General features: G+C 45.0%; 1 long non-coding RNA gene across 2 annotated transcripts in view; it reads right to left on the reverse strand.

Moving 5' to 3' along the window:
- The window catches only part of LOC146402933 (uncharacterized), a 71263-nt gene extending 59529 nt beyond the window's left edge, over nt 1-11734 (reverse strand). The window contains exons 1-2 of one of the 2 annotated variants that reach the window (XR_014808146.1): nt 11236-11734; nt 10321-10481 (exon numbers count right to left, since the gene is read on the reverse strand). This is a non-coding gene — a long non-coding RNA (uncharacterized LOC146402933). Of the gene's footprint in view, nt 1-10320; nt 10482-11235 lie in introns of those variants that run through there. The other variant, XR_014808148.1, reaches the window with a different exon arrangement.
- Nucleotides 11735-20837: the final 9103 nt, after the last annotated feature.

Genomic DNA, 20837 nt, shown 5'->3' on the forward strand with positions numbered 1-20837 from the left:
CAGCAATGGATTTAGGACCAGGGGCCCTGCTTACCTAGAGCAGAATCCTTTTAGTCCAAGGGACCCAGAAGCGGGGAAGGTTTTTCCTTCTGGCACCTGGAGCAAGCAGATGAGAGGGCCAGAGGCAACCTCTGGCTGTGCTGCTGTTTTAAGAGCCGACTTCTGAGACAGGATCCCCTGATTGCCCTCAGGACTGCATTCAGTGCCTCTCTCCTTCTCCATTTCCTTCCTCTCCACTCATTCTCCGGAGATTCTTGATGCCCTTACAAAAGCAGCTTCCTTAAATGAACCCTGCTCTTTTTAGCCTCTGGACTTCTTCTAGGTCCTCTTCTCTGCACATACCTCCGGGCCTGTCACCCCTTCCCCACAACCTTCACTGACTCCCCTTCCCAACCTTCCCTTCCCCAAGTGGAGCAGGATGGCTCTTCTCTCAGCTGGCATCTTATGGCACCCCTAGAATAACACTTCTTACACACCGGAATGTAGTAGACTGGAGATCCTCGAGGACAGATAGCCTATTTTATTGAACATTTTATCTCCTTCTATAGCACAGAATATACTCATCAAATATTTGTGTGGAATGAATAGAAGAAATTTTAACTCACTCAAGGAGAATTAAAATGATAATGATTAAGTATGCTTAGCCAAATTTTCAGTTAATCGAGGATTTGTTAATAAAGATAGGGTCATGAATGCTTTACTTTGTGGGCAGAGTTTGAGAAGACAGACCTTGAATGTGAGATGAAAGAGATATATATCAAGTCTATTATTGATATATTGTACGTCATTAGGCAGGTGCTCAGCTTTTCTGGACACCATTATCTTCAACAGGGAAAGAATGATTCCTGCCATTCTCAAGAGATTAAATGAGATAATAGTCCTGAACAAAAATTGTAGTGACGGAGTTCCCGTCGTGGCTCAGTGGTTAACAAATCCTACTAGGAACCATGAGGTTGTAGGTTCGATCCTTGGTCTCGCTCAGTGGGTTAAGGATCCGGTGTTGCCGTGAGCTGTGGTGTAGGTTGCAGACGCGACTCGGATCCCATGTTGCTGTAGCTGTGGTGTAGGCCCGTGGCTACAGCTCTGATTAGACCCCTAGCCTGGGAACCTCCATGTAACGTGTGTGCGGCCCTAAAAGGACAAAAGACAAAAAAAACAATTGTAGTGAGATATGCAAATGTCAGCACTTATTATAATGGAGCATTCAAGGAAATGAAAGAGTAAAGATACCAAGTAACTGTCACCAGTGTTGAGGATGCTCTGTTGTCTCCCAGTTATAACCTCCCACAATCTGTTTCAGGACACTGGGCTGGGACTCTCCAAACCAAATGCCTCCTTTGCAGGTGAAAGACTTATATGTTGAGAACTATAAAACATTCATCAAGGAAATTAAAGAGAATGCAAAGAAATGGAAAGATATTCCATGCTCCTGGGTTGAAAAATTAATATTGATTGTAAAAATGGCCATACTACCCAAAGCAATCTACACATTCAATGCAATCCCTATCAACTTACCCATGACATTTTTCACAGAACTAGAACAAACAATCAAAACATTTATATGGAACTTGGAACTATGTCTGGTCACTTATGATGGAGCATGATAATGTGAGAAAAAAGAATGTATACATGTATGTGTGACTGGGTCACCTTGCTGTGCAGCAGGAAATTGACAGAACAGTGTAAATCAGGTATAATGGAAAAAATAAAAATCATTACAAATGCCTCCTTTGCCATCAGCTCCCTTTTAGGCTGTGCCAATAGGGGGTGCTAGAGAGAGACTGTAGGCCCAGCAGAGGAAGAAGAAACTTGTGCTTCTTCCGGTTTGCTTCCTGTTTTTGTCAGGATCACCCCAGCCTTGCCTCTTCAAGGCAGCAGCCATTCCTTCCAGTTGAATTCAAGTGGGGGGTTTCTGATTCTCAGAGAACCAGCTTTGCTGCATCATCGCAAGGACATCTCCTCTAGTTACTGGCACACCCAGGTCTGGGTTGCAGTCCCACAGAGCTCCTCCTCCAAGTGCAGAGACTTCTGCCCTAGTGGAGCAACACCTGCTGTGTTTAAATCCTCCAGACCCTGCATTCAAATTTCTACATTTATTTTTCATTTTTTAAAATTTTATTGAAGTATAATTGATTTGCAATGTTGTGATAATTTCTGCTGTACAACAAAATGATTCAGTTGTACATGGATTCACATCCATTCTTTTTCAGAGTCTTTTCCCATATAGATTATTAGAGAATATTGCGTAGAGTTCCCTGTACTATATAGCAGATCCCTGTTAACTTCAGCCTCTTCTTTCGGTTCCCTCAGTGCTGGAGATGGCAGCAGCTTCCTGCGGTTGTTACCTTCTGCTACTCTTTTTGCTGTTTTAGTTCTTTGACTCCTGGTTAACAATCTTTATATTAAATTCTCTCTGTTAAGATAGCTGGTGTGCTTTCTGTCTCCCAACTGTACTTGAACCAATATTAGGCTGACATATTAAGCTAGCTTTGGAGAAGGAATAGGAGGAGAACATGGGTAGAAAAGAGATTAGGAACTCTGGTCGTCCTTTATAAAATCTCCTTGAAACATTCTAGAATGTTCCTGTGGTAAGCAGCGTCTAAGCCAGCATCCACTGATCCCTGCATCCTGACATGCTGACAGCCCTCATTGGAAATTCACTGTTTTCCCAAAAGGTGGCCCAAGTGTGGCACCAGATAGGCTTCCTTGGGTTCTTGAGGCAACACATTCCACATGAAGGAATCCTGCTTGGGCTCATATACGGGGTGACACAGAAAGATGTTGGTTTTAAATGGGGCCCAAAGCAGGACAGCTTCTCTGGAGATCTGGGCTGTGATGCAGTCAGCATGGCCCCTTGGTCCATGTGTCCTGTCAGATGATGTTGTGTAACAGGGTAGGAAAAATGTCACTGTGAATCTTACAGCATTTTGCAATGGGAGATTCACAGGGAGGCTCCTGCCATTCTGAAGGAAGGCACACATGTGCAGAGAGAATTATACAAAGAGATCATTAGTCTAACTTTGGTATTTTTAAAAAAGGGAGTGGGGAGCCACAAAGTGAAATTAGCAGAAGTGACAAAAACAAGAAACATCATGCCCACAATAGTTCAAATTATTCAGGAGATAGTTTAACCATTCCAGTACACATATTAATCAGAGGGACCTTGTTTATTTAGAGAGGCCAAATATTGAGCACATGGTAGGTGTTTAAAAAATAAATGCTATTGGGAGAGGATTCTCAGGGCTACCTGAGTTGCTGTCTCCCAGGCTTAAGTCATAATTTCACCCCAAATAAAACTAAACTCTCAACTTTCAAAAAAAATGCTATTGAATTAATAACTGTCTTAGTGGAGTGGGCATTATTTGGCTGCCAAATGTCAGAAAATTCTTTTCATATTGGAATAGGAGCATGGCTTTCTCTCCAAAAAGAAAGCTTTTTCCTTTTTCCATCCCAGGAAACTAGCACGGTTTCCCAGCATCTTTCCCACACCATGGTGCATGCATGTCAGCATTCTGGGTTGAAAAGGTTGAAGGTCAGGGCCCAGATGATCTGCTTAAGACCAAAGACCCCAGGTCCTATTCCAGCTTCCCCAAAGGAGATATCTTCCTGGTGGGGAAGTTCTGCACTAGACCATGAGCAATTCACCTGTGTGGAACTGATTAGATGTGTTAGCCCTCGACTTCAGGTCTTGAGGGAAGAATGCCTAGATACAGGGACAGTTGGGTATCTTTGCCATTCCTGAGTAGTAGGAATAGATACAAAATGCAGCAGTTTGTCTTTTACTTTGGAGGGATTATCCCAAGCGTGCTCCAGAGCAGGACTACCTGATGTCTAAAAACTTCACTGAATTGACAGGTCCCTGAATCTTTGTAGGGTTGCTGTCGTACCTTCTGGAGCACGTGTATCTTACCAAAGACTCCAGCACACTAGCCACTGCTTGTTTATTTTATCTAAGCAACATGATAGGATTGATGTAATGGACCAGTGCTCTGCCTCCCAAGTTCTATTAGAACAGAGGTCAGGAGAATTAACATAGTCCTTAGAAAATGAATATTATTATCTGTCTCATGTGAGTGCAGATTATTTCTGATTCTCTTTTTTTTAATGATTTTTATTTTTTCCATTATAACTGGTTTACAGTGTTCTGTCAATTTTCTACTGTATATCAAGGTGAACCAGTCATGCATATATGTATACATTCTTTTTCTCACATTATCATGCTCCATTATAAGTGACTAGATATTATTAATAGCATTGAGAACTATGTCTAGATACTCATGTCGCAACAGAAGAAAGGGTGGGGGAAAAAACTGTAACTGCAATGTATACATCTAAGGATGACCTGACCCCCTTGCTGTACAGTGGGAAAATAAAAAAAAAAAAAATAAGTGACTAGATAGAGTTCCCAGTGCTATATAGCAGGATCCCATTGCTTATCCATTCCAAAGGCAATAGTTTTGCATCTATTAACCCCAGATTCCCAGTCCATCCCACTCCTTCCCTCTCCCTGTTGGCAACCACAAGTCTGTTCTCCAAGTCCATGAGTTTCTTTCCTGTGGAAATGTTCATTTGTGCTGTGTATTAGATTCCAGATATAAGTGATAGCATATTGTCTGTCTCTTTCTGACTTACTTCACTTATTTTGAGAGTCTCTAGTTCCATCCATGTTGCTGCAAATGGAATTATTTTGTTCTTTTAATGGCTGAGTAGTATTCCATTGTGTATATATACCACATCTTCTTAATCCATTCATCTGTCGATAGACATTTTAGGTTGTTTCCACATCTTGGCTATTGTGAATAATGGTTCAGTGAAAATGCGGGTGCATATGTCATTTTCAAGGGAAGTTTTGTCTGGATATATGCCCAAGGGTGGGATTTCTGGGTCGCATAGTAGTTCAATATTTAGTTTTCTGAGGTACCTCCACACTGTTTTCCACAGTAGTTAAACCAACTTACATTGCCACCAACAGTGCAGGAAGGTTCCCTTTACTCCATACCCTCTCCAGCACTTGTTGTTTGTGGACTTATTAATGATGGCCATCCTGACTGGTGTAAGGTGGTACCTCATAGTAGCTTTGATTTACATTTCTCTAATAATCAGAGATGTTGAGCATTTTTTTTCATGTGCTTGTTGGCCATCTGTATATCTTCTTTGGAGAAATGTCTATTTGGGTCTTTTGCCCATTTTTCCATCAGGTAGGTTGTTTTTTTTTGTTTTTTGTTTTTTTTTTGCTGTTGAGTTGTTTGAGTTGTTCATACATTTTAGAGAGTTCAGGATCTGAAAGTTGGCTCAGGTATGGAACTGAACAAGGATCATAGTTTGTTATTAAGGTGATAGCCCTCTACCCCCTGCCCCTCCAGTTTTGTTTTTCTTAATGAAAATGCTAAGTATCATCCTTGTTGGCTGTCCATCTATTTTGTCCCTAGGGACATCATGTGCTACTAACCATCTCTTCAGCATCCTATGGGTCAGACTTCCTTGGTTACCTCTCTGACCTTACTGGTCATTGCAGTAATTGTGGTCTCCCGGTTTCTGGTGGTTAAGCAACCACCACCTGATCCCCATTACTTGGGGGGGATGAGTGGGTGGGTGGGGCATCAACCCCCAGGGCTATTAAAGAGCCCATCTCTGTGATGACCTCTCTTACCATCATCTCTGGCCTGCAGCAGAGGCCACCCTGAACTTAGTGAAGCCATGCTCCTCTCACCAGTGCACTCCTGATGGCCTTACAGAACACTGTGTCTTCAGGTAGAGCTTGTGGCCTTATACATTATGGTAATTCCAGCATGCCTCACCTTTCAGCCTCGCTACTTCTTCCTCCACCATTTGCCAGGATGCCACAGACAGCTCCACTTCTCTGAGAGCTGAGCATTATTTTTCCAGGCTTCTAACAACAATTCTTATGGTAAATTTGCCCCATCCTGGGGTCCTTCCTGGAATGTTAAATCCCATATCCCCAAGATGTTTTCCCAAGTCAGTGAATTCTTGCTTATCCAGTCTTGATTTCTGGCTTCCTTCCTTGATCAAATATCCTGAAAATCTAATCCCAGGGGTAGTCCCTTGGCTCCTGTTGGTATATAAGGGCTAATTTTTGCAACCCTTAAGTATGTGGTCTCTTTCCTCTCTTACTAAACCCAACACACCTCCAGCTGGGTCATTCAGGAATTTAACTCCAGATATTGGCTTGGAATCCAGCAGAGTCCACAGGCACCCATCCAGATGTCCCTGTCCCATATTTCAGCATCCTAGGTTTTCACACCAGAATTCTGTCCTTCATGTACCAGGATTTCCTTGACTAAGCATTCAAACATCCCTGGAGCTCTACCATTCTCACGGTTAAGGCTTGGGCCAAACCCTTCAGTTAGGTTTGCTGTTAAGTCACAGGTGATGGGGGCCTCTGTGTGAGCTGTCAGAGGCTTGATGACTCTCATACTTGGGCATTAACTGCTTGTTAAATGCCCTCACTCTCTCATTATCTTTCTTTTGGGTGTTAACACAATTTAGGAATAATGAGCCAACTCCCTAGTCTATTAGGCATTGTGTCCCCATATTTTTCAAATGTTTGCATCATTGAACCTGCCACAGCATTTCCCTCAACCAGGACATTTTCCCAGGTCGCCACTAATAGGATCTTTTTGGTGAAGCCACTACCTTATTCCAGGGACCATCTGTGCCTTACTTAGCAATGCCAACTGTGTCCCCTCCCCCTCCCTATAGCGGATGAGCCCAACTCAACTCCCCATTTTATTGCCTATCTGTTCAGAGCACTCTCACTGTCACTTATGCTATTCTGGGTCCCTTGAGAAGCAGACACAAAGTGAATTTCAATGTGTGAGAAATTTATTAAGGAAAGTGCCTTCAACAGAAAATGGGGAGGGAGCTGGGGGATCTGGGAGAGTATTAGACCCTGACGCTGGTCTGACCCTGAAGGAGAGAAAATTAAGGAAGGAAGTTTGGGGGAAATGTCTTAGGACTACAGTGTAGTCCCAAGGGAAGTTTGGTGAAGTGGTTGGGGGTCTTGAGCCAGCGATGCTCATCAGAGGGGTCCCGCATAGTATCCTGGCAACTGGCCTATCGTATTATTCCTGGTGTGCTCAGTCATGGACTGGGGGCAGCTGCTGGGAGCAGGGCTCAAGGGTTAATGCGATGGTGGCTTTCCGAGCCCAGCGTTGCTGGCTGTTAGGCTTCATGCAGTCAGTGATCTAAGAAACCCATTTTTATGGCTCCTATAGCAGCAGACAAATCAGAATGCCCTAGATCAGTAGCTGAACTCAAAGTCTTTTAGAATCAAGCCTCAGCCACATTTCCAAAGAGTAAAGAGTAAAAAGCCCTCTAGATTCATGTACTATTCATTCAAAATTGACCATTATCTTCATAATATTTTTAAATCATCAGTTTTATCAATAAAAACCTATTTTTAACATCTGTTATGCTTAACAAAACTTTTGGTGTTAAATACAGTGAACTATAACTTAAATGTTGTCTCTGAAGTGTGATCTCTTGATTACACACCCTTGACTGAATGCCAGCTAAATACACCTGGAGTGTGTTTTCCTGCTTAGGGCCACAAGACTTCCCAGGGTATGGAATAAAATAAACTAACAACAGACAAGGCTGCATCTCAGGAATATTGTACTAATTCACATATAACCCACCATGAATGGTAGACATTATTATTATCATTATTATTATATCTCACCATATTACAATTCAATAGAGTGTTATTTATAGTATTAGGGAAAGAAGCCTTTGATGCTGTAGAACAACTAGGATTTCCTCATTTCTTTCTGCCAGCATGCGAACAAAGGCAAGCAGAGAATGATGATGATAGTTTCTATGTTAGGAAAAGAGGGCTGAAATCTTTTCATGTGCTTAACTTATCCAGGATGTGTGTGGACAGGTGGCTGCATTAGGTGAGGGCGGGTAGGGAAGGCTACACCCCCAACTGAGTCTGTGCATAGGTGTGTCACAGGTGGAGATTTTGGGAAACACCGATTTCAGGTGGAACCTCTGATTGATCAGCACCTGTGCGTCAGCATAGCAGTGAATATTTACACAGGGCTTTACAGTTTATTAAGCTTTCCCCCTACAATGCATTGTCTCATTTAATCGTCATAACCCTGTAAGTAGTTATGTCCCCATTTCCCAGATGCAGCAACAGGGACCAGTAGTATTTTTGTCCCCAGTTCCCAGATGAGGAAATATGACTCAGATTAAGTGAGCTTCCTAAGGTGCAGAGAGTGATTCATTGTGAAACCTGAGTTGGCACCCCATGCTCCGGTCTCCCAAAGCCATGTTCATCTCTTCGGTGCCAGCCACCACTAGTTAATGCTGAGGCTACAGATGTGAATAGGACCCACTCTGTGCTACTAAAGAGTTTTTCTCTACAAGAATTCCTTGAGAATGTTTGACACTGCTAGGAACTCTGAGAAGAGAAAGAAAAAGTGTACCTTTCCCCTGGAAAAGTTTCCACTTAAGCATTTCTGTTTTTACTTTTTGTTTGGGGACAATTTGAGTTTTCCAGAAAAGTTGCAAAGATGGTACAGATTCCCCCATACTTTTTACCCAGCTTCCCCTGATGTTAACATCTTACATAACCATGTACATTTGTTAGCCCTAAAAAAATGAACACGGGTACTTTCCCGTGAGCTAGACTGCAGATGTGATTCAGATTTCTCCAATTTTCCCGCCTATGTCTTTTTTGTTGTTGTTGTTCCAGGATCCAATCTATTACCCAGCCTCCTTAGTCTCCTCCAACCTGGGACGGTTTCTGTCTTCTGTCATCTTTCATAACCTTGAGCTTCATACTGATTAAGATATTTTGCAGAATGTTTTTCTATTTGTGTTTGTCTGAGGTTTCTCTCAAGCTTTGACTGAAGTTATGGATTTGAGGGAAGAATAAGCATAAATGATTTGCCATCTCCTCACATCCTGTCAGCGGGTGCACCGTATCCACATGACTAACCTTGAGCACTTAGAGAAAGTGGTATCTGCCCGGTTTCTCTACTGCAAAGCTGGTCTCCCCCCCCCCACCCCATGCTAGTCACTAGAAGTGAGTGAGTCACTAAGTCTAACCCAAACTCAGGGGCAGGGAATTAAGTTCCACTTCTAGAAAGAGGAGGATCAAGGAATTCCAGATATATGTTAAAACTGCTACGTAATTGATATATTTAGGGGGAAATAGTCTGAAGCTCTGCAAAGTATTTTGCTTCTCCCTAAGGTTTCGTCCATTAATTTTAGCCTCCATCAATGGGTCTTGCCTGAGGTACTTATGACTGTGCTGTTCTCATTATGATTTTCTGTTTCCCTCGTTTCTTTTATACTTATTATTAGAAATGATCTGTAAAGCAGAATGACCTTCTCTACCCCACTTATTTATTTAATCAATCATTTATCTATATCCATATAGACTCTTGGGTATTTACTTTATTCTTTGGGTTCGATACAATACAGTCTATTCTTTGGTTACCGTTTAAAACAGTTTTGATTGGTTTTGTTCCTCAAATTATTCCAGCTTTGGCCACTGGGAGCTATTTTGGGGTTGGTTCCTGTGTCCTTTTGACATTGTCCCACCTTTTTTGGCTTGGTTATGAACACTTTTTTTTTTCCCCCAGTATATGATACTCCAGGCTCATCTTGTGTTTTTCCAAAGAATCCTGATCTCTTTTATTAGAGAATGGTACTTAGAAGCCCAGCCCTGGGCACTGAAACTGTGCTTGTTGCTCTTGGAGCATCATTGCTTCTAGGCCCTCTCAGTGGACAGAGCTGGGAAAAGCATGTATTTCTACGAACCTAGTGTGCACACATCTCCACCCCTGTGTACATTCATGAAACTAAATGAGGGTTTATGCTGATGTCTCTGAGTCCAAACCAGTACCACAGGGTTCATTCTAGCACTCCCCTTGTGCTTATTTGTTATTTCTTTCTCCAATACTGATAAAGCTCACAGGAGTTTTGCAAGCTTCAAAAAGAGTCTACGAGCCTGTAGATGATGAACTACCTCTGAGTAAAAAAACTAGGAAATGGAACAGGAGACCAGACAACCCATCTGTGGGGCTAGAAGCAACCTCCACTGTGTAGGGAATATTTGCCCAATTTGCAGACTCTTTGGGGCTGTTAAAGAGTGTTATGGGGGAAAAAAATCCACATTAAATGAAGATTACCTTCTGTCTCTTGCTCCTCCATTCCCTCATCAACAGAGCAGCCCCAAGTAAAGCACAGGGTTTTCTTTCTATGCCCTTGGTTATAATCCCATCTGTACAAACTCTTTATTTCATAGATGAGTGTGCATAAAGCTCAGAGAGGGAAGAATCTTACCCAAAGTCACACAGCAAGTCAGAAGCAGAGCCAGAAGATCTCAGGTCTCCAAACTCCCAGACTAGTGCTCTTCCAAACAGCAAAACCTGCCAGGAGTGGGAGACGTCCACTATGGAAGTGGAGTCTAGACCTCCTTGCTTCATACTGACAAGGGTCTTCAGCTGCCATGACAAAAATGGACACGCTATTGAGTGCTGCTTCTGTGGTAGACATTAAGTTACGCATCAATATTTCCTTAAACATGGTAACCCCATGGCGCAGGTATTACTATATCCATCTTGAAGATTAGCAAACTGAAAATGGAGAAGTCCATAAACTAACCCAAGATCATAGGTAGAGCTGGGGTCCAAGGCTGGACCATGCAGTAACCACTGCCTGGTGTCTCCAGGTTACTGACTCTCAGACCAGCTTGTTGCTGACTGTGGAAGCTGCCTCAGCCCTCCCCCGTGCAAGGGGAGTGTGTCTCCATTATTGCTGGGGATAAGCAAGCCCTGGCCTTGGAAGGGCTAATTATGACAGTAGCCAGAGATGCCTTACAAAGCTGCCAGACAGCAGCAGGCGAAGCACTGGGAAGCTGTGCAAGCAGGTCTGCCTGCTGCCCTCTCCTCCTCCTCCTCTTCTCTCCCAAACCCACCACACACAGTGCCCTCCCTTGCTGTTGTGACTCTATCCCTATCACTTTCCTAGAGCTAGCCATCTTCAGCACTGCATCCTTGGCAGATCATTAGAGAACACCAGCCTTGGTGGTGCAGGGTTATAAACAGAGCAAGGGCTGAGGCGTCAGGAAGGTCTGGGTTCTAGTCCTTCATGAATTTATCCTCCAAGGGAGCTGCATGACTTGGGCGAGTTACTCAACCTTTTGTGAATAGGATAATTGTACCTGACTTGTAACATTAGACTCAATAGAAAACATACCTTGAAGGTCTCCCCCATCCCCCACTCAATCCAAGCCATTGTCGTTTTCTCTGGGATTATCCCAGGAGCTTCCTAACCAGCCTTCTCATCCCCTCCCTTGTTCCATTGCAAAATTGCCATGTTGTACCCAGGAGTCATCTTTTTAAAACATGACTCTGATCATTAGAGCTCCTGGCACTCCCCCAATATTAGCAATAAATTAACACCAAAAATTTCTCATTGTTGCTAGGATAAACCCCCATTTCTGTCATGTAAGGGCCTTGGTGATCTGGCCCCTGCCTACTTCTCCACTCACTGACCCCCCTTTCCAAACTCTTCTGCAACCCCAAACTCCCTTCTGTCATTGCCTCCCAAGCAGAGGCTCTTTCCTGCCTCAGGGACCTCTCAACTGCTGTTCCAGCCCCCTGGGACTCCCTTTTCCCTCTCTTCACCCGCTAACACCTCTTTATCCTTTAAGTCTCAACTTGCCTTCCTAAGAGAGGCCTTCCCTGAATGCTCTGTTTACATCCAGCCCCTTTCACAGTGTCATGCTGTTCTTCCACAAGGAAGATTATGTGATTCCTTGTTCAACGTCTGTCTCCTCCCATAGGCGGAGAGCAAAGAGTGTGTCTCTGTGTTCCTTTCTACCTATCCCCGGGGTGCCTGGGACAAAGCTGGTACTCAAGAAACACCTGGTGTCTGAAGGGATGAATGTTATGTGTAAATTAGCACAGGTATCGCACACATGGCACACCTTTAACAGATCTTTGTAGCCACACACACCCCCCTCCTCCCCATCCTGGTGGACCCACCAGAGCACAGCGCTCAGCAGTGGGCACAGTCTCTCCCTCATCCCAACTCCCCTACCCTGTGGGGCTGGCTGGGTGCAAAGCCCCCAAGGCCAACGGCAGGCCCTGCCACCACAGAGAGCAGGGGCTGTCTGTCAAGAATGGGGCCGGCCGCTGGGGAGCAAGCCCCTTGGGTCCTCATCAGCCAACCCTCCCTAACCTTTCTTCCCCACTGCAGAGAGCAGTCCCGCCGCAGCCAATGCACGTTGAACTGGGGCTTGTTTTGTTGTATGTGCTGCTAGGCAACTGGCCTGTTTTTGCTTATTTACCTCCCTTGGGCCATTTCACAACACTCTGTAATAGGCCCTCCTCTCTCGGGCACACATCTGGTTTGGGTTTAGCCTGTCAGAGCCCCCTCTGCACAGAGCTAGTACTTTCCCTGAGTCACTGAGAGGGACCCCATGCTCTGGCTGCCCAGCCTTGGTACTGGTGGACCAGCCAGACCCTGCCCTTCACTCATCCAGCCTTGAGTCCCTCTCCCCTGGAACCTCCTCCTCCTTGTTTTCAGCAGTGTACACATTTCAGTCTGAAGGTGGAGGGAGAACCTGTGAGAAGGAAAAGAATGAGGGGGCTTCAAGGTCTGTTAGAGCAGGAAGTTTTTTATTTTGTGTGTGTGTGTGTGTGTGTGTGTGTGTGTGTGTTTAGGACCGCACTCAGGGCATATGGAGGGTCCCAGGCTAGGGGTTGAATCAGAGCTGTAGCCGCCTTCCTATGTCACAGCCACAGCAACGCGGGATCCAAGCTGGGTCTGCGACCTTTACCACAGCTCAGGGCAACACCAGATTCTTAACCCACTGAATGAGGCCAGGGATTGAATCTGTGTCCTCATGGATACTTATCAGATTCATATCCACTGAGCCAGGATGGGAACTCCTAGAGCAGGAATTTTAGAGACAGTGAAGTCTGAGCTGCCTCCAGCCACTCCTCTCCCCTCCCCCACCCATCGACTTACCCCAGGGGTCACAGCCAGACAGGGGCAGGCCCAGGACCAGGTTCTGGGGCATCTCCTCCCTTACCCTGAAGCCCTCCCACAAAGATCACCTTGGAGGGAGAGAATGGGTTAAATTGGGTGTTATTAGGTATGAAAGAAACAGAAGGTTTACCCCCTCTCTCTCCATCATGCCCCATTTATGGAGGGGTTTCTCCAAAGGACCAAGAGTATTGGAGCTTTAGTAGATGTCACTTTAGAAAGTTCCCAATTTCTTTACCTACCTGCAGAGGACGTATTAGGGAGGGGACAGGGACAGGTCAATCAAGAAGGGTTGGGAGCAAACACAGGGCACCCTCTTCTGTGCCTTCCCTCCTAGTGTTCTGGCAAACACATCACCCCCAGAGCAAAACCCCAGGTTCTGACATGGCTTACAAGATTCTACAAGACCTGGCCTTGCTATCTCTCTGACCTCATCCTCCCCTCCCCTGCCCTTGTACATTCAGCCACAGTGATTGGTGCCAAGAAAGAGCTAGAAGGCTTCCTTGGTGTGGAAACAGCCAGCCGCTGGGCAGAGCTGACTGAGCACAGCAAGAACTGGGTTTCTCACCCACTTTCTCTCTAAGCCAGGTCCCACTGGGCAGAGAACCAAATGCTCAGAGTTGCTCAAACACGCAAACTGTTTCATTTTTCTCTGCAGCACTTACCTGCTTCTGACATAGGGTTACATTTTTTATTTGCTATCAGTCTTTGTCGGCTAGAATGTAAGCTCCTTGCGGGCAGGGTCTTTGTTCTGTTCATGGTTGCGTCTTTGTACCTAGAACAGTTATATATGAAGACTAGCCTCAATGAGGATTTGTTTGAATGAATGAATGAGTCGATGTTTCCTCCTAACTTGTTCACGTGGCGATATTTCTTTACACCTCCTTCTCACCTGCAAGATGAAATGCTGTCTGAAGGCCCTGCTCTCTATCCCAGCTCACTGGGACATTGCCCATCTCAGAACTTTTGGAGCACGTGCTGTCCCTCTGCCAGGAATGCCCCTCCTGGTCCAGCTCTGCATCTCCTGGCGGGGTGTGACCTAATAGCTTGCAGTGCTGGGATGAACTTCTTGGCAGTATCTGGCTACCTGTCTGCAGTTGGCCATCATGAGGACAATTACTTGCTGGGCTGCTCCATGTTAATCAGTGAGGAATAAGGGGACCAAGTGACCAGCCGAGCAGCAACTGAGCAGCAGTCCCTGGTCTCTGTCCGCTAAGGTTTTCTCTGATTCTTTTTCAGGTTGACTTTGTCTGTTGTTGACCTTATAGAGGGCTCTCTTGTGGCACAAGGGTACAGAGTGAGATGTAAAATAGAACTCCTGATTTGTCTTTCTCCTCAGTCCTTCACCTTCCCCATTGACCCCCAGTGAATGGCAACACCATCTATTCCATTTCTGCTGGCAAAAACTCAGGACTTTGCTGTTGTTACAGGTTAGGTCCACTATTCCCCAGACACAAGCCACTGTCAATTCCTATCCATGCTACCTGCCGACACATCTGAAATCTACCCTCCTCTACCTGCATGACTCCACCCTCCTCCAGACCCCCAGCATTCTTTCCTGCCCTCTTGGCTCTTTATTTCCATTCTCCATGGTCCAGCACAGGATTAAAATCAGGTTTTAAAACAGAAATCAAATCATGGTGCTTCTTTGTTAAAACTGCCCAAATGGCTTCCTTACACTTAGGATAAGAACCCAATTCTTTTCCTTGGCCCAAAGACCACCATCTAGCCCCTGCTGACCTCTCCAGCTTCAGTTCACATTAATCCCTAATTCCCTACTTTTTCTCACTGTGATTCAGCCACACTATCCCTTTTCAAATAAGTAAAATCACTCCAGTTTTAGGACTTTTGCACCACTTGTCACCTTTCCTTGGAATATCCTTCCCTCAAGCTTTACATAGCCGATTCCCCCAGCCATTCAGATCCTTATTTAAATAGCATATCTTCAGAGAGGGCTTCCTGGACCATTCAATTTAGAGTAACATGACTCCTCCCCCATACCCACATACTCTCTCATATCATCTTGTTTTAGGTTCTCCTTACATGTACCACCAGATTTTCTGTTTATTTTTTTTACTCCATCTCCCCCCAATTATAATGAAACTTTATAAGGGCGGAAAATACTGTGATCCCAGCACATAGAACAGAGCCTGACACATAATAGACACTCAGAATATTTCTAGAGTGAGTGAATGAATGATCCCATGGTAGCCTCAACATGGACTGAGTGCCAAGAGCCTTGTGTTCAGCTCTAACCTGGTTGCTCTCAAACTACGTGACTTTGAACATGTCACGTATCTGCTCTGGGCCTCCATCTTCACATCTGTAAAATGAGGTCTGACTTCATAATTCTCAAAGTTCTTTCCAGCCTCCAGATACTTGATCCTATCAATCTTTTCATATTGTTGAACATAAAAATCTGTCAACGATGGTGATGACAGCAATGACCCAACTAAAGCTGATGAATTATTTCTTTAATCTCATGCAACATCCAAGATTACATTTGGTTATTTATGATTTGTACTTAAACTACACATCCAAAAAGGATTTGTGTGGCTTAGGTTTCGGACTCACTTTCCCAAACGTGCCCTTACTTGTTTCATTTATACAGGGAGAAGAATAAATGTTCCCATCAAGATTGCTATATCACAGTGGGTCTGTCTGACTGCAAAGGATAGAAAACTAATTCAGTTCAACTATAACATGAAATACAGGGAAAGCTGAGTAACTAAGGTGCAGGCAGGACAGCGAAAGAGCAGGGCCTCAGGTGCTGCTGGAACCAGAGACTCAAATCCTACTACTGCTCCTTCCAGCTTTTTCTCTGCATCCATCAGTGTGTTGGCTACATCCTCCTTTCTCAGTGTAGCCTAGCTCTTTCCACATAGTCCCAGCAAAGCATTGACCACACTTTGCCATAACTGATTTGTTTTATTACTTAATTTCAGCCTCTTCAAGTACAATAAAGTTCATTGAGGGAAAGGCTCTTCTTCACTTGTTAATCCCTTGCTCCAACACAGTGCCTGGAGCCTAGAAGGTGCTCAATAAATGCTAATAGATAAATGGATGGTGTAGAAAACTTAGCCATCACCTGCTCCAGAGTTTAATACCCAACAGCTTCAATTATTGGAGAAAGGCTAGCAAAACCCTCTGGGACTCTCCTCAGAAAAGAAAAAAAATAAATCTCAGGAGAAGTGACTGTGTGGTCCAACTTTGGCAAGCAGCAGCCACCATTGAACATGATGACATCTCAGCATCTGTGTGAATTGGGGGAGGAGATGCTTTTGGAAAAGGATCATGGAATCAGATTCCGCAGGTGCCAACACACTCGAAAAACTGTTGTGGAGGCCAAATGAGACCTTGCAGAAGGGACTTTGAAAAGCTATTATGAAGGTGCCATTTTTATAGGTCAAAATTAGTCCAACAGTGGCAATTGTGTATGTTTCAACTTAACTACAAAAGTGTTAAAAGTATTACATGGATGTAAGATGCAATTAATGAGATTACATGCCGGCACAATAAGAAGGGATATTGTGTTTTTAAGATGAAAGGTTAAATTAATTCCTTTTTGAAATGATGGTAGCTAAAAGATTTACTGCTGCTAGCTTTAAAAGGAACAGTGCTAAGTGCATTATGAGGATTATCTTGTTATTTCTTCCAGCACCTCCATGAGGTGGATACTGTAATTGTCCCCATTCTCCAGACAAGGAAATTGAGATTTGATGAGATTAAGTTATATGCTCCAGATGACACAGCTCAAAAAGTGGCAGAACCAGGATTGGAATATAGGTTTCTGGAATCCAATGTTATTACACTACATTAAGGAAGGGGTTGGAGGTCCAGCTCCTCCATGAAAGCTAATCCATTGCTACGAGGAGGAATGACGCTTTCTGTTACGTGTGAATCCACAGACTTGGGTCATCTGCATTGTATTATAACTAGTAGTGAGTGTATGTGCCACCCAAGACCAGACTCATCTTGAGGGCCCATCTTATTCATCTTACCACTCAAAATAAGCCTTATGTTCTACCTACCATGTGAAAGACACTCTCCAAAGGTTTATTGAAGTGAATGGGGTCGACAGACAAATGGTAATTTGATATCTCCAACAGGTATAGCCCGTGCATGGTTGTGGTGGTGAAGGGGATGGAACAATAATAGCAACATAGCAATTATAAAAACAGGTCTATGTGTTGAGAGCCTATTATGTTTCAGAAGGTTATGTCCATTATCTCTAGCTTTCATATTACCTTGCAAGGTAAGTGGTGGTCGTTATCTTCAGGTCTTACCTCTTGAGAGCTGCAGAATATATTATTTCCAAAGTCTGTAAACATCTGTGATATGAAAGCTGGGCCGTGACAATGTGTTTGCTCCAACTAGGGTCACACAGAGCTTTTAACCTAAACTATCTGCAGCCAGAATTTCACAAAATCTTATGCTGGGCATGCCCCCAATTTCTCCTAGATGCAAACTCCACCCACACTCCAGAGCCCTACAACTCTGTCCAGCAAATGTTTGATTTGATTTTGTACAGGAACTTGCTTCTGAGCCATGGAATTTCAGAGCTGTGCCTGTGAGTCTGGAATTTCAATATTAGCCTTTCTGACCTGGATAGCTTTGATCTCCCAAGTTTACACTCACAAGTATCGATAACATGGCTCATATCCCAGACAAGAGCACCAGGTCTGCAGCCCATGGCAGCCAAGTGTGTGCATGTGTACACAGATCTCTGCTGCGATCAAAATGAATTTAGATTACACAGGGCTTATCTGATGGTGGGGGAAGCCCCGCATATGCAGCAAAGAGACACAGCTCACTTTCGTGCAGTCAATCCTGCTAGCTTCATCCTACAGGACAGAAATCACAAGTGAACTACAGCTGAACTCTGGCAAGACCAGGCGCTTGCAATATGGCCCGATCCTCCTTCATTTCTTAGTTTGCTTTCTTCTTGAGAAAGGCTGCTATAGTTAGCCACCCTTGGCCAAGCATCTATCTTATATCAGGCACCTTACATATTTATATGATTGTAATAGTAATATGTTAACTTATTATACATGCTAGTCACTTCCTTGCTTAAATGCCTTCTGTGGTTTCTCAGTGTCTGCAGAATAGAGTCGCCTGCCTTACCTGCCCATAACCCAGTCCTTGCCTCTCTCTCTAATCTCATTGCCTGCCTCTCCATCTCTCATCCCAGTGTCTTTGATATACCAAAGCACTCCAAGCCTTCCAGACAGTGGGACTACTGCACATCCTCTCCCTCGATGGTATGTGCTTTCCAGCTCTACTTTCCAGTAAATACCTGCACCTTCTCCCTAAGATGTGCAGAGTATCTTTTATTTTCCCTTTTAGATCTATACTCCAGCTTTCTCCATTTGCTCTGTGCCCAGGAGGTTGGCCCGTGGAGATGGCATTAGTGGATTCTTCACCAATCAGGAGCTTCAGAAGGAGAGAGGGAATGAGTTCCTCGTTGTAAGTCCACTGGACCTGGCCATGACCCTTGCTGCTCCTCTTAAGGTGGTTGGCTCTGCAGGACTCTCACTCCCCTTGTGGCAAATGTTTGGCAACTACTAAGCTCCTGTTTCTCCCTTGTGATTCTTCCACATCTGTAGCTTTGCAGATAAGCCCTCCTCTGAATACACTAAGTGGATGGGCCATTGAGACCCTGACTGGTACACACTGACCCAGCGCAAACTCCAGGGAGCCCTTTGCAGGCACCTACCTGTTACATCACAGTGCTGTCTGTCTGCTTCCTTCTCTGCCCCACCAGATTGCTTCTTTTCACTTTGTTTTAAGTTGCCCACCCACATTTAGTGATCAGCCACTGCACCCTGGGCTGTGGTCTAGAATTTGCAGATTCTGGTTAATAGATGATCATTCCCGACCTTGAAGATGCCCTCTCTCTAGTGCCGGAGATAAGGCCTGGGCCCTGTTTGTAGCTCTGCACCCAGGACAAGTTCAGAGTCTGCTCATGTTCAAATCCCAGCTCTAGCACTGACGAGCAGTGTGATCTAAACAAGTTCACCTCTCAGAGCCGCAGTTTCCTCATCCATAAATGGAAATAACAGCAGCTACCTCAGAGAGTGCTTGTAAGGAATAACGAAGCACTCCCTAAGTGTCCTTATTATTATTACAGCAGGTGCTTAGTTAGTACACATTAAATGATGACTGAATTCATTATCTCATTTGAGCTCTACAGCAAACCTTCTTCCATCCTTCCCTGCTATATGAATTCCAAAGAGACAGCAAGGGAATTCTTTTTCCTATTTCACAGAAGAAGGAATTGGGAGTGAGTGAATGAAGGAAGGAATAGCTAATCCACTCTGGGAGGAAGGATTCCCCACTTCCTCTCAGAGGCTATAGCTCGGCTGTTTGTCTGAAGAGCCTGGAGCCCTGGGCCCGGGAGAAGTGATCCTGGCTTTCTCTCCAGCTTTCCAGCTCCAGGGGACGGTGCCAAGGGCTCACCTCGGTTCAGTTTCTGTCTAACCCAGTCTGGGTGCAGGTACTTCTGGACTTTGTAAACACTGGGCCTCTGGGCTCTGCCCCAGAAGCCCCCAGCTTCCCAGAACTGGTGGCCCCAGTTCCTGTTCAGCTGCTGCTTTTTCTGTAAGGCCCCTGCAAGCCTCACTGCCCCTTCTGGTAAGTGCAGGAGCCAGGAGGGAGGTTCCACTTTCACATTCGCTACCACACCCACAGGAGGGAGATTTCTCAGTGTGGAGGGGAAATTTCCTTTCTCTTTAGGCCTAACCTCAAGCTCGTCATTTTTTTCTGGACGTGCTTAATTTTCTACTGAGGCTCAGGGCTCTCCCCCCTGCCCACAGCCTCCCTAGATCACAACTTGACTCTGCTGCAGAGATAAGAGAGAACTGTCACCCTGCTGAGCCCCTGCCACAGGCCTGTCCTGGGCTCCAGCGTGCTTTCCATGCCTCCTGATGTGCGCCTTCCCTTGCCCCTATTTTACAGACGTGGGGACTGAGGCTCAGGGCGATGGAATGGCTAGTGTTGGAATGTTCATGTGGGACAACCTTCCCCTTAGAACTTTAGAAGCAGTTGGATGTGGCCACAGAAAGGGAGTCCCCAAATGGAATTAATCTTGGCTGCTCTATCATGTGCTCAGCACTGTTACTTTGCTTCCTGTAATCTGCATGTTTATTTGTGTCCATATTTGTCTCTCCTACTTGACCGTCCCTCCTGAAGGGCAGAGAAGGTGACTCACTCGTGTTGTCCCTGGCCCTGGTGGACACCCTAAGGCAGGAAGGATTTGCTGGTCTCAGATGTGAAAGCAAAGCCAGTGTGTCTGGTGATGGAGAGTTAGTGGAGGGGAAATACAGGGCAAGGCTGGAGAAAAAAGCAAGACCAGATCACAGAGGACCCTGTAGGCCATGGTGAGGGATCTGCGTTTAATTTTAAGGGCAAAAGGAAGCCACTTAAGGCTTTTGAACAGGGTCCTTACATGTTACAACCAAGTAATCTGGCTGTGGTGTGGAGAACAGATTGGAAAGTAACCGTTGAAGCTCAGTGAGGAGCTGTCCCAGGAGATCAGGCAAGAGATGGGGGGGGGGGGGGTCTCTCCAGGTCAGGGCTTCTCAGACTGGAAGACCCGTTAAAAGTACAGTTTGCTGGCCTCACCCTAGAGTTTCAGATTCAGTAGATCTGGTTGGGGGTGAGGTGATGCTGAGAATTTGTATTTCTACCAAGGTCCCTCGTGATGTAGATAGTACTTGTCCCTGAGGACAGCTGGGGCTTTGGAAAGAGGAGAAAAAGGATGAGTTAAGACACAGTCTTGGAGTTCCCGTCATGGCGCAGGGAAA

The sequence above is a fragment of the Sus scrofa genome, chromosome 6 (genome assembly GCF_054392235.1).
Source record: "Sus scrofa isolate SSC_HxYL_T2T_F1_AM1 chromosome 6, Sscrofa_HxYL_maternal_Yorkshire_Landrace_v2.0, whole genome shotgun sequence".
Classification (NCBI taxonomy): Eukaryota; Metazoa; Chordata; class Mammalia; order Artiodactyla; family Suidae; genus Sus; species Sus scrofa.